General features: G+C 45.7%; 1 long non-coding RNA gene across 5 annotated transcripts in view; it reads right to left on the reverse strand.

Moving 5' to 3' along the window:
* The window catches only part of Gm1604a (predicted gene 1604A), a 252943-nt gene that overhangs the window by 198452 nt on the left and 39695 nt on the right, over positions 1 to 14796 (reverse strand). Inside the window, exon 4 of one of the 5 annotated variants that reach the window (NR_168935.1) lies at positions 1382 to 1513. The exons of the other annotated variants lie outside the window; for them this stretch is intronic. This is a non-coding gene — a long non-coding RNA (predicted gene 1604A). The remainder of the gene's footprint in view (positions 1 to 1381; positions 1514 to 14796) is intronic. 5 annotated transcript variants of the gene reach the window in all.

Below are 14796 nucleotides of genomic sequence, written 5' to 3' on the forward strand. Positions count from 1 at the left end.
ATATTGATTATTGCAAAGCAAACAATTGGGTTGACTCACACCATGCTCACACGCACGAGGCCCCAGTACATTCCCAGAACTGGAAGTCCAGCAGATGGTAGGCACACATGTGGCAGACTCCCATGTAACCCAGCAACATCCCCTCTTAGAATGTGCCCAGATTACCCAACACAAGTCAACTGAGCAGCTAGTGCAGTTGCCAGATCCTGCTGTGTGCGACTCCTCATTGCCTGCATTACTGTATTCAACTTACAGTTCACAGATCCCCCTGCCCTGGACCACTTGGTAGGATGCACTGCATGTGATGTACTGTGCTGGGAAGGGACACTAGAACCCAACCCGGCAACAATAGAACAAGAGAATGGGCCTGACTTGTCCTGGACTCAGGCTAAACATATGTGGGCCTCTCGGACTTCTCACCAATTCAGAGTGGCAGGCCTGGGCCTTCTGTGGGTTTCTGTGAATCTGTAACAGCAGTGTGGTCCAAGCTGAAGCTCAGCAGGACAGTTGGTCTTGTACTAGAAACGTGTCTGAGTCACTTGGAAGAAACACACAGAACTCCAAACAGCCACTACGCAAAACCAGGCCCAGGAGGTACACTGAGGAAGAGGAAGGTGCCTGAACTGTCCTCATAAACCTAGAGCTAAGGAGATCATCCACCCTGTGTGGATGTGGCCACAAGCCACATCTGAACCAAGGTTTCTCTCTCTCTCTCTCTTTCTCTCTCTCTCTTCCTTTTAAAGATTTATTTATTTATTTATTTATTTATTTATTGAATGTATATGACTACACTGTAGCTGTACAGATGGTTGTGAGCCACCATGTGGTTGCTGGGATTTGAACTCAGGACCTTTGGAAGAAGCAGTCAGTGCTTTTACCTGCTGAGCCATCTTTCCAGCCCCCACATTGACTTTCTTGACATCCCAGCCTGAACACCAGAAGCCAATAACATGTCTTTCTGTCTGCTAAACATTTGTGACAGTCACCCTGGGTTAACAACCAATTGAGCTTTTAGGATTGAAGGTCCAGGGTCTTGGGGAGCCTGGCAGGTGGTAGGAGGTTAAGGGCTAGGTGTAAACTATCAGGCAGATTCTGAGTCACACTTTCAGGAATAACATGGACCCTCAGCACCAGAAAGGTTAGAGCAACTGGGAGAAAGGACAACAGATCCCAGGCCCAGACAGGTGGGATAGCCTCCCTGAGGACTACCCTGGGACTGTAGGTCAGAGGTAGAAACTTTCCTGTGCTCCAACAGGAGCGTGGTGCTGGGGTCCTGTGTAAGAATTATCTTCCATGCCAGGTTCAACCTCATTGGCAGCGCAGCAATGACAGAGTTCACTCAGGAGCTGTGTCTTCTGCCCCAGAGGACAGATATGCTCACCTCTGGTTCATCATGGCCCTTCGATCCTCAGGGAGATAACTACTATGCCCATGTGGCTGGGTCATGGAGCATAGATGCTGGTCCAAACTCCAGTTGCGATGTTGTTGTGTGGTTGTTGGCTGTTGACGATTTCTGTGATGAAATACCGTGACCAAAGCGACTTTGTGAGGAAAGGCATTATTTGACTTACACTTCCATATTACTGCTCACTATCAAAGAAGTCAGGTCAGGGCAGGAACCTAGAGGCAGGAGCTGATGCAGAGACCGTAGAGGAGAAGCCGTGGAGGCCAGGGATGCTTACTGACTTCCTCCCCATGACCGTGCAGGCTACTTTCTTTTAGAACCTAGAACCACCAGGGATGGCCCCACCCAAAATAGCCTGGGCTCTCCCATATCAATCACTAATTAAGAAAATGCCCTACAGGCTGGTCTTCTGGAGGAATTTTCTCAATTGAAGCTCCTTCCTCTCCAGTGACTAGCTTGTGTCACGTTGGTTAACATTTAAAGCGGTATTGCTGAGTAATGAAACTGGCCTTCCATGGTGTAGTGGTCTCATCTAACCAGCTAATGACCTTACAAGATAGGCCTCCCCAAGGAGAGAAACCTGCCTTCAGACAGCCTTTGGATTAAATCTTGACTCCCTGTCTAGAAGGATTTTCTGTCTGTGGCTATGCCCTACAGATTTTAGACTAGTCACTTATACTACGCTGTGGGCCAGATCCTTAAAACAAACATGTCTGAATATCTACATAGCTATATGCATGTAGCTCCAGACACAGCATTCATATACCTAGCTTGCTGCTGCTTCCAAGAACCTCCTGTTGGCTAAGCATCTTTGGAGAACCTGAGTTGCACACCATTTTGTCTGGGAGAGCATCTCAATATCAGCTCCTACCAGTCTGTTCTGGATACTTGACCAGGGAACTGGAGATGGACCAGTAGTGCAAACTGGCAGGGACTGATGGGTCCCCCTTACTGATGTCTCCTGCATTCCAGGCTCAGGAGACTGGAAAAAGGCTAATGTGAAGGGGGTGGGGGGCAGGAGAGCGCACTTGCTGTTGCTCTCAGGGCCACAAGGAGAACTTCCCACTGGTCTCTGTTACCCACCCTCCCAGGCAGGGGAAACCCAAGGCCTCTGAACCCCACAGGCCTCCTGCTATCCTAACCCAGCCCAGGGCAAGATGAAACACTATGGAGGAGCAGCAAGAAAGGCACAGGCACACTGCCTGGGAACTGTGCATGTGTTCAGACACTCAGGTTCTCAGCTCACAGGTCTTTCCAAATGAGTTTTTGTAATGATTACTGGCAGCTGATTCTGGGCATGTACTTGGAAGGAGCTAAAAAAAAAAAAAAGAAAGAAAAAAAAAAGAAAAAAAAAAGAAAGAAAGAAACAAGTGACGTCATCAGAGCCTTTTCATTCCCATCTCTCCATGGCTGTTTATGTAGACATGTTTGCTTCTGCTGGTGATGTCTGGAAACTAGAGGAAGTGGCGCTGAGCCCTGTTTAGCATAGACTGGGCCTTCCACGGACACACAAGCACCTACATCACCGTGTATGGCCAGTTCCCGACTAACCATTTTAGATCTTGTATTATCAATCAGAGAGTGTAACTAATCAATTATTTACCAACAATGGTTGTAATTTACAATGGTTGTAATTTTCAGTCTAACTGTGGAGCTTGTGGTAGCAGAATATTACATTTAAAACCGAATTTCAGTTTAGGAAGATATTTTACTGCAAGGTGGTGTAGGAAGGTGACTGATACAATGCTTTGAGGGAGCGAGGGAGGGAGGGTGAGGGGGGAGACCCTATTGTTTGGCTCATCTTCCCAGTGCTGTGAATAGAATGGGAATCCAAGCTAAAGGGAAGACTGACAACAAAATTTTGCATTCTCAGAAAAAAAAAAAAAACCAACAGCACATTTTCGTGTATTTTTGAAGAGGTTTGGCAAGCTGTCTAATTACCATGGAAACATTAAGTAGTGCCAGGAGTTTTATTGTAAAATACCAGGATGTTTATGTGCTGAGAAATGCAGTACTTCCCTGTGAAGCCCTAATGGAGCCAGTGAGAGAGCATCCCTAAGCTGTTCCTTTCTGCTGAAAAGGATGCCTGTGGGCCCAGAAGAAAGGGCATCTCAACCAGACCACCATCAGACCAGATCCTCAGCAGTTCTGAGGGATATTTAGAGCCAAAGACTCATTGGGACGAGGCAATTAAACAATAGGCAGGAATCCATAAAGGCCTGGACAAACCTGGAGCACATCTGCGCTGGCCCAAGAGTCAGGCCCAGGAGTTCTATAACAACTTCTGGCCTCCAATGTTAGCATTCTCTCTAAACTGCACCCCACAGTTACCTGGCAACAACCAGGTAGGCCTGGCCCACTGTAAAAGAGGCTGCTTGCCCCCTCCTCCCTTACTCTTGATCTCTTGCTTCTCTCCTGCTCTTGCTCTCCCCTTCCCCATTCCCTTCCATTCCCCCTCTCTCCACGTACTCATGGCCATGGCCAGCCTCTACTTCTCTTCTCTCTTTCTTTCTCTGCCTTTCTCTGCCTCTACTACCCTCTTAACTTCCCTCCCCATGCCCTGAAAAAACTCTTGCTATACTTTAGTCAGTTGTCAGTCGTGTAGCTGGTCCCTCAGGGGGAAGGGATGCCTTGGCATGGGCCCACCGAGGCACCCCCCTCCCCCCATAACTCACCACATCCCCATAGAACACATCTTGTACCTCTTTATCTTTTTATAAACACATCATCCACAACCTGCTCGCCAAGGCCCAATGCTAGGGCAGGGCTTGTGACCAAAGAGAAAAGATGGGTCGCATGGCAGCTTAGGTGCGCATGTCTAGAGTTCATGGTGAGGTTCTAAACTCCAGACACAGTACTAAGGTGCTGGAGGAGGGAACTTGGGATTGGCAGCCTTATAAAAGGAGGGCCTCCGGTCCTTCTGGCACTCCAGGACATAGCATTTGTGCCCTCTGGGGATGGAAGCAGACATCATCCCTTTGACCTTGACAGCCAGCCTCTGATCTGTGAAAAACAATGCCCGGTTTTGTAAAACATGAAGTCTGAGATGTTTTATTATAGCAGCAGGAACAAACAGCAGCAAGAATGAGAAATGAATCAAATTATACTTGCTAGTCTGCAAATGATGGGTACTAGCCCCAGTGTGCCTTGTCAGGAGGCCAGCTATTGTGAAGTGACCTGGTTGTGAGAACAGAGCTTTGGAAGTGGGATTAAAGCCCCAGAGAGCTTCAGCCTTGTACCAGGCAAAGTTGCAATAAGAAGTTGCTCTCTCTGAACTAGGGACAGAGTGCACAGGACGCCTCCCCATGTGCACACATCTAGACTCTGGTACTGAGGGCTAAGCTTGTGGTGCTCATGGGCCACCAAGCCCATTGCAGTTTGTCACAGAGTTCAAGTGGGCCAAGTCCCTAGGCATTTCTTTTTCTCTTTCTTCCTTTCTTTCTCTCTCTCTTTCTCTCTCTCTCTTTCTCTCTCTCTCTTTCTCTCTCTCTCTTTCTCTCTCTTTCTCTTTCTCTCTGTATCTCTCTGTGTGTCTCTTTCTTTCTTTCTTTCTTTCTTTCTTTCTTTCTTTCTTTCTTTCTAACTAGAGATAACTATAAACTCCCTTGCCCTCGATTCAATTGCTCGCCCAAATTAAAGCTTGATTCCGTGAGGCATGGGAAGCATGGGCTGAGCTGCAGTGGGATCTAGACCAGTGTACGAGAAGGCGATGGAGAGAGGGCAGCGCTGAGGAACTCTCTAGCCACCCGGAAGCTCAGTCTCTGTGGAACTGAGACAATAAAGAAAAGCCATTCTGGCATTAGCGCTTCTGTAAATGTTTTTCCTGAAAATGCACTGATGTTTTGTACCATTTACTTGATGAAGTCTGCAAGCAAATCATAAACCATGAAGGCAGTTCTTCATGGAGGAAGGAGACACTGCCTGAAGGAGTAGGGGGAAAGAGAAAACAAAGAGAAATTCATATCACTTCTGATAAATCAAATTCTAGTCATTTTATTACGTTTGATTTTTTAAAGGTTAAAGGTATTTTATTTATTTAAAATATCTTCTGTGGAGGCTCCCCCATGCCACACCCAAGCTCTCCATACAACCACATCCTTCTTCATGGTCTAGACCAGTGAGTCTGTCTGATCCTCCCATTCATGCACCCTGGCTGAGCTTTATACCATAGGTTCTCAACCTGTGGGTCAAGATACAAAATTACAATACGAGGTTGCAATGAAATGACTTTATAATTGGGGATCACCACCCATGAGGAACTGTATTAGAGTCACAGGGTTAGGAAGGTTGAGAACTGCTCTAGATCTGTCTCTACACTCCAGGTTTAGACCAGGATGTCCATCCTGCACACTAGAGCAGTCAGTCCCCTGTATTCACCTGACTTCGTTCCACTGAAGAGATCTCCAACCTTCAGGACCAACCAGGCCCACACATCTTCTCTTCTGTCCCAACCTGCTCTGTCCATCTCAGACACGGAACTGACTAAAGGAGTCCACACTCAGACCTCATTGCAAAATACAAACAATATGACAGGTCAAACCAGTGTCTTCTCTCTAAAGCCTACCTGTGTATATGTTTGCAGATGAGAATGACCTGGATGAGCCCAGGACACAGAACTTAAAATAACATTCTCAAACTTCAAAGACTTCAAGGAGTGTCGAAGTCTGGTCTGTTGCTGTGTGCTAAATACTGGCCCTCAAGTCCTTATTGGCCCCAGGAATAAGAGTCCACACATAGACCCAAGTGATGCTATGTAACCTTCCCTCCACCTCCCAACACACACACACACACACACACACACACACACACACACACACCTGTTGGGAGCCGCCCCCACATTCGCCGTCACAAGATGGCGCTGACATCCTGTGTTCTAAGTGGTAAACAAATAATCTGCGCATGTGCCAAGGGTATTTTACGACTACTTGTACTCTGCCTTTCCCGTGAACGTCAGCTCGGCCATGGGCTGCAGCCAATCAGGGAGTGATGCGTCCTAGGCGAAATATAACTCTCCTAAATAGGGAAGGGGTTTCGGTTTCGATATAGGGGTGGCTTTCGCTTTTGGGGCTGGGGGTTTGCGCTCCTAGCTCCTGAAGATGTAAGCAATAAAGTTTTGCCGCAGAAGATTCTGGTCTGTTGTGTTCTTCCTGGCCGGGCGTGAGAACGCTATTAAGACACACCCTTAATCCCAGCAAGTTGTCCCTGATTGGTGAATAAAGATGCCTACAGCCTATAGATGGGCAGAAGAGAGATAGGCGGAATTTGGGTTCCAGGGCTTGGGGGCTGAGGAGACCACAAGAAAGGAGAGAGGACAAGACCCCATGGGGTAGAAATCATGAAAACATAGCCATGAGGGCTAGATTTGGAGTTAAGAGCTGCCCAAATGGAACACGGCAAGTTATAACTTGGGGTTATTGATGGGAAAGTACATTCTAATAGCTTAGGGGGCAGATATCTATTCAGCTCTAGTGGTATAAAGGCTTATTATAAATATAAAGGTTACGTTTTTTTATCTGGGAACTGAATGGTCAAAGACAGAGTAGACACTCCTACTTGAGATGAAATAACTACTACAACAAGGGAGTCTGCAGAAGACACCCAGAAACAGCTGAAGGGAATTAAAGAGAAGGCACAGGCACCTGAGCAGTGCCTAAGAAAACCCAAACAAGATTCCACACTTTCCCCATGAGAACCACTCAGCAAACCAGGGCTAAGAGAAGGTCAGGGCTACATGAAAAACAGCACATGTGAAAAAGACACAGCGAAGATCAGACTCTGGAGAAGGCAACTAGGCAAGAAAAAATTAGAAGTTATTCAAAGTGGAAATGTAGTAAATTTATCTCTTGCCATGTTCTGTAATGCAAAGTATTCCACAAAAATATCAGAACCAATAAACCAAATTCAGTAGAGCAGCAGTATACAAACTCTGCAGACAGAAACCAGACACGTTTCTCCACACTAACCATAAAGAATATGAAAGAGAAATTAAGAAATCAATTCTACTTACAACGGGATTGAAAAAAATAAAAGACTTGGTAATTAACCCAAAATAAAAGTCATGTATAATGAAAACTGGAAAGCGTTTCTGAGGGACCTGAGGGAGACAGGAATGAGGATAAATAAAGTGTGTTCACACACATGTAACAATGAGATGAGGCGTGTTCACGCACATGTAACCTGAGAATTTAACATGCGTGATACTGTGGGTAGCTTTAACACAAGTGTCTACCAAAAGGTCAAGGGCTTACTTTGATGAAGTTGAAATATCTATGCTACAAGTCGTACGCAATCAATGTATATCAAATGAACAAAACAATATTAGCCAAGAGCAAAGCTGAGGGAATCATACATCTTGATCCCAAAACTTAAGATGACAAGGTATTTACAACACTATGGGGCTGGTAGAAAGTCAGACATGTAAACCAAATTAAGTCAGATAGACAAACTAGAAGTGACTCCTCACGGAAAGGGCCACATGACTTTCAACAAGGGTACCAGTCATTCCCTGGAATAAAGAAACGGCCTTTTCAACACAAGGCTGGGAAAATCACATACCCACAGTCAAACAATGGTGCTGGATAACTCAATAAAACATAACTCACAATGGATTTGAGACTGAGTTAGTTAGGGTTTCTATTGTTGTGCCAGTCACCATCACCACAAGCAACTCGGAAGGAAAGGGTGTTTGACAGCTTACAGCTCTAGGGTCAAGCTCCATCATGAGGGAAGCAGGGCCAGGAGCTTACTGCCAGGCAGCTCGGAGGCAGGAACTGCAGTGGAGGCCATAGAGGAGTGCTACTTACTGGCCTGCTCCTGAGGGCTTGCTCGCTCACCTTGGTTTCTCATACCCTCTAGGATGACCTGCCCAGGGCTATCACTGTCTCCAGTGAGCTAGGCCCACCCACATCAATCATCAATCAAGAAAACACACTACACACTTGCCTATAGGCAAATCCATATGGAGGCATTTTTCTCGGCTGAGCATCCTCTTCCCAAACAACTCTAGCATGTCTCAAGCTGGCATAAAACTACCTAACATAAGGGCTAAATGTAAAGACCAGAGCTATGAAATCCCCGCGGAACAATGGGTGGCAGCAGATTCAGCAACAATTTCTTGGATGTATCAGCAAAAGCAAGACATCAGACATCAAAAGGAAAACATTGATAAATCTGACTTCATGAATGTCACAGGCATCAAAAGATACTGCCAGCAGGAAAAAGTCAACCTGCAGAGTAGGTGTGAGTGTTTGCCAGTCACTTATCTGGTAAAGGGATAATAGCAAGAATTTACAAAGAGTTGGTAAAAATAAATTAAATTTAAAATGTGCAAAGGAACTGAGCTGGCATTTCTACAAATGGCCAACAAACTTCTTTAAAAGGATACACCATTAAGTAAATCCAAGCCAGCACTATAGTGAGCCATCACCTCACACCTATCAAAATAGCAACTCCACAGAGAAAATATCAAATGTTGGCAAAATGGAGAAAGACCGGAACCCTGTGAACCATTGTTAGAAGGATACAGCTACTGTGGACTCAGTATGGTGTCTAAAGAGATTAAAATAAAATGGCCAATCAGGGTCTGTACTCAGGAGCAGGAAGTGGGCCTCAAAGAGACATTTATAAGAAGCTTTATTCACAACAGTTACTATGTCGAAGTCGGACTGGGCCTATAGCTCAGGGCTAGAGTGCTTGCCACCACAAGGGAGGCTCTGTGTTCACTCCAAATACTGGAAGATTCGTGGCAACAGCTCATATGTCTGTTGACAAACGGATAGCCAAAAGGTGTGTTAGGCATACAGTGAATGTTATTCAGCCTTCAAGGAATAAAATTATGACAGATGCTACCATGTGTGTGAGACCCTTGGAGACAGAATTCTAAAGGGAAACCAGTCACAGAAAGAAAAATGGTATGTGAACTCATTTCTACACAGTGTAGCAACCAAACAAGAAGCCGGAAGGTGGATGGGAGGTGCTGAGTCTGCTGGTGGCAAGAGCGGGAAGTCAGGGTAGGAGATCCAGAGTCCCAGTGCTGAAAGGTCTGTCATAGGTGACAAAAGCCACATGAACTTACTAAGCGACACCAAACTCTGTACCTCAAAATGGTTCACGCCGTATATCTGTGTTTATTGTACAGTGGTAAACATTGGAAGTAGAGGCTAGAGCATTGGTTCAGCAGTTAAGAGCACTGTCTGTCTTCTAGAGGACACAGATTAGATTCCCAGAACCTAAATGGTAGCTCACAACCATTTGTAACTCCAGTCCTAGGGGATCCAGTGCCCTCTTCTGGCCTTCTTGGGCAATGTGCACAACACCCAGCACATACATACATGCAAGCAGAACACCACATACATCATTTTTTTTAATGGGGAAATACACTGCATCCAGAGCCTTCTCTACAGTATTGAGAGTTGGCAGGAATAGATCCAGGATTAACAAAATAGAGGTTGTGAAGGCTGAGCTATACTAATGGCCGTGTTGGGGCCTTCCCATGGCGTCTCTCAGCCTGCTCCTAGCTTCAGAGCTCGCACGTTTTGGTTCACCCAAACCCCAGCCCCGTTGTTCAGGACTGTTGGTGCCCAGTGTAGGCAGAGGGAGAAGAGTTATGAAGACAATTGTTCCTGAGACACCAGAACCTCGGTGCGCCATCTCCTGGGAGGCGTTCCTCTAGAAGATCCAATTTAGCCAGTCACACAATACTGTGGGTGTCAACCCAATCCCACTGTTGCCAGTGACTGTTTCTACTGTGGGAACAGCAGCTATGTCACACCTCAGGGGTGACAAGTCAGAGAGGGCCTGTGTTTGAACTGTTCCATCATCCATGTACTTCCAAGGAACAATGTTGCTAAAATCTGTGGCAACATTTTTAAGCTGCTATGAAGCCATGACTTTGGGACCCAACACAAGTTCAGCCACAGCCACTAGAACTTAACTATAACTCAAAACTGTGAGATTTCAAGGTCATTCTAGGACATCTACAGAGGCCAAAAAAATCTGCTCCTTAACACCCTCATCTCTTGCTGAGATTGAACATGGGGAGTCTCTTCCTGGATGGCACTGGTCACATTAGAGCAAGCATCCTCTTCACCATCTATTTAGAATCATGCATTTTGATATTTTTATGGTTTCAGTTGATTTCCTTCTCAAAGTAGCCCCGATCCAAGTGTCAAACATGCTGCTTGTGTTCCCCAGTACAGAGAGGATGCACACATGCCAGAGAAGCTCCAGTTAGCATGAGGGAAAGTTAAAGTGCACTGGAAGTGTACAAAATAATAGATATACATTCAATAGACACACACAGAACAAGGCTGGCTGGCTGACAAGCTGACAGAACTGTTGTGATCAGACACAAGGAACAATGGTGCAGCTGTCACTGTCTCAGGTTTGTGACAATTGTACACAACGTAACTAATAACTCTGTAACTATGACATAGAGGATATACCCACCAGTCTTAGGCTTCTTCTCATTTGGAAACATATCTAGGGCCAACCCACATGGCTTATAAAATCCGCCCCCTCAGAGATCCAAACAGATTCCAAACACACCATAAAGTGGTTGTAAAATAAACACTTCTAAATAGCTCAGTGTGCATTAGCTCTGGGAAAGAAGGTCATACTGTGCACCTCACACAATGTGACTACATAGAGCTTCATGTAGGTAGCCTCATTGCTTCTCCTATTGGGGTCTTAGCTGCCACAGTGCAAATCTCTCCCTCTAATCATCTTATGAGGTCACCAACAACAAGTCTTATTATGCTCTCATATGGGAAGAACAAACTCCTGGCCTGGTCCTGGTGTGTCTCCCAGGGAGTGGCACTATTAGGAGGTGTGGCCTTGTTGGAGTGGGTGTGGCCTTGTTGGAGGAAATGTGTCATTGTGGGTGTAAGACCCTCATGCTCACTCCCTGGAAGCCAGTCTTCTCCTAGAAGCCTGCAGATGAAGATGTAGAACTCTCAGCTCCTCCTGCACCATGCCTGCCTGGATGCTGTCATGCTCCTGCCTTGATGATAATGGACTGAACCTCTGAACCTATAAGCCAACCCCAGTTAAATGTAGTCCTGCACTGGTCCTGTAAGAGCTGCATCGCTCACGGTGTCTGTTCACAGGAGTAAAACCCGAACTAAGAAGCTCCCACAGTAACACATAGTAAGGGCAGGCCACACACCCCACCTTTGGGAGGCCAATTTCTAACTCTTTCCATATCTATATGACCCATTCAGGGATCACACTGGCAGAGGGAGCCATCCAGGTGATAGGTTCACAGTGACAGAACACTTGCTTGTCCCTATAAAATAACTGTGCCATAAGTTCAGAGACACTAGCTGGCCCACCTGAAACTGTGCTATGCTTGCATCATTCAGGTAGACTGATGGGCTGTCCTGAGAAGCAGCCATTCCTCACTGCCTGTGAACTAACACCACTCCCACTGTCCCCAGCACCCAAACCGAGACCGTATCTGTGAACTTCGAGACTTTAAAAGCACAACGCTCTAAATATGCCACAATCTTTAAAAGATGCTTTAAATGTACAGGGATCATTTTTAACCCTTTGACTACAAGAAGACATCCCCTGAGCCTTTCAGAGTAACACCCAAACAGATTTTTTTTTTTTTTTTGTTACTCTGAGTGCAGCCAGGACTCTACCTCAGTTCTACAGGGAGGAAAGGAAAGTCATGTCTAGTTACCTGTTCCTTACAATCCAGTAACCTAGACAGTTCCTGGAATAACAGCTCTCCTAAATTAAAATTCACTTAACAAGAGAATTGCATTAAGCATAATGCATTCTTTTTCTAGTGGCTCCAGAGTCCTCTAAAAATATTTCAGAGTCTCATCAGGATGGTAATTACAAGGCTGAACAATGGATGCCAAGTGCATGACAGACTCTGGGATTAGTGGAGGGAGTAACTTATAAAACCTTGGAGGTGGCACCTGTATGTGACCCCAGCATTTCGTGGGTGATGGAAGAGTCTCAGAAGTTCCAGGCCATCCTCAACTACATAGTGAGTTTTAGGCTAGCCTGGGGTACATGACATCCTTTCTCCTGCTTCAGAAAACTAAAACTCAAAGCAGAACAAAACAAAACCCTTGCTGGCTTCACCCAGTCCTGAAAGAAGAGTGTGTATGCAGTCTACGGTGTGCAGCCGCCTGCCCTCCGACACAGCCCCTCTGTCTTCACTCCCTCACTTCTGCTAGGGGACCATACAAGGCACACGGCACAGGGGCCGAGGCAGCTCTACTGCACCTCTCTCATGCCCCTCACAGAGGAAACCCTCCTCTGGGATGTTGGTGTTTGACCTGGGTCTCCCTCCCTGCACATCAGGCTGTGAATGCGTGTGAAATGCACTTCCAGACCCTCTTTCTTTGCAGCTTCATAGCTTCTTCATGAGTAACTGGAGCTAAAACCCAAATATGTTTTAAGAGAAGCTAGTTTTCCTGTTTTCTCGTGACCTTGAGAGCATCTCAACTTGACAGTGTTGTAGACTTCCATCTTTGCCACAGAACCACTGAGAAAGAAGCCAGGGACTGGAAACAATGACAATTTCACTGAAAGCTAAATGGTGCCAACATAATTCCTAAAAAAAAAAAAAAAAAAAAAAAAAAAAAAAAGTCAGGAACTCTCCATCTCTGATGGAGAATAACTGACAACTCGGAGCAACAGAGGCCTCATGGGTTTTACTTCCAGACAAATCAACTAACAGGGATTAAATCTTCAGATTCCTGCAAAGATTGCACTTCTCAATTGTGTCTAGTTCGAGGGGGTGAGAGCTACCTGTGTCTCCCCTTCTCCCCTACCCCAGATCCTGCCTATCAGAAGTCATCCAGATATTGCCCGTATAATTCAGGACATTGCTGTGTCATAGACTCCAAGGCTGGTAAGCAAGGGCTGCACTTAGGGGCGGAGACCTGCACCCTTGGTCGGAGGACCAGAAGCCCCTCAGCAGGAGTGAGCCTTGAGTTCCACTTCTCCCTGCCCCTTCTGGCCCCAGCCCCCTTTGGAAGGCTGCCTCCGCACAGCGCTTTCCAGGAACAGATAACAGCAAATCTGATTGTGTCCAGCTCTAATGAGAAGAAATTCACTTTACATTTGGAATTTTGTTTTCCGAGTTCATTTGTGATATATCTCATTGGTTTCCTAGGGCTACCGCAGCAAAGAATCACAAACTAAGTTGTTTAAAATGAGAGAAATACCTTCCCGAGCTTCTGGGACCCAGAAGTCTGAAATGCGGGTGTCTGCAGGTGGTGCTCCCTCAGAAATCTGGGAGAGAACTTGTCCTTGCCTCTGGCAGTCTCTGGGGTAACTGATACCCCCAAGAGATCCCCACCGGATCCTTCAATACACAAGACCTGCTTTCCACGGACCTGCCTGTGCCTCCTCAAAGGACGCCAGGCACACTCAGAACACACCCAAGGAGTCCCTGTCTCAGTGAGATGTACGATGGGCAACACCATTTCCAAATAGACCCATAATCAATAGTCAGAGTCCCAGATACTGGGGTAAGACTCCCTAAACTTCCTTCTGAGGGACACAAATCAAATACAATGTAAACACAAGGAAATCTGCTTTCACTATAATAAAAAGTCTTCAGAACTTTCTCTTTCCTGAGTAAGTGTGTCAGGCGCTGTGTCAGGAGAGCACTGGAAAAGCCCATTTAACTACATCTCCCCCCAGCACGGGAACTCTGAAGCCTTTCCTCTTTACAAACCATTTTTGCCCAAAGTTGTTTTTTTTTTTTTAAACAAGACTAAAGGTATACAGAAAAATGAAACTAGATACAAACCAAACATCTGCTGATAAATCATAAAGAAACTTCATTTAAAACAATTCTTTGCTTTGGATATATTTACTAAAACAGAAAGCAGATTTTCTTACTAGAATTGGATTGCTTATTTGTTTTTATTTGAAGAACGAAACCCCAAGTAACTGGCACGGCAGGACGTACCGCAACCGCAGAGTTTTTCAGCTGATCGATGTTTTGGTTTTATTGATTTAATCATCAATGTTCAAGATGGTACTTTGCATAAACATGTGGTACAACATGGTACATGTTTGCTGAGAGCCGTTTCAGAAATGGCTGGAAAGTCTATCCTGATCCCAAGCCAAAATTTAATGACTTTTTAAAAAATGAAACTCAGGCCAGCAACTCAAACAGCAATTTTTACAGTTTTGGGGTTGCTTTGTCTTTTGTTTTTGAGATAAGATCTTATATAACCCAGGCTAGCTTTGAACTTCCCATGTAGCCAAGGGTAGCCCTGAACTCCAGACACTTATGGTTCCATACTCCCAAGTTCTTGGATTACAGACTTGGACCACCATATCTACCCTGAAATAGCAATTTTTTGTTCGAGACAGGGTTTCTCTGTGTAGCCCTGGCTGTCCTGGAACTCACTCTG

This window comes from Mus musculus, chromosome 17 (assembly GCF_000001635.26).
Source record: "Mus musculus strain C57BL/6J chromosome 17, GRCm38.p6 C57BL/6J".
Taxonomy (NCBI): Eukaryota; Metazoa; Chordata; class Mammalia; order Rodentia; family Muridae; genus Mus; species Mus musculus.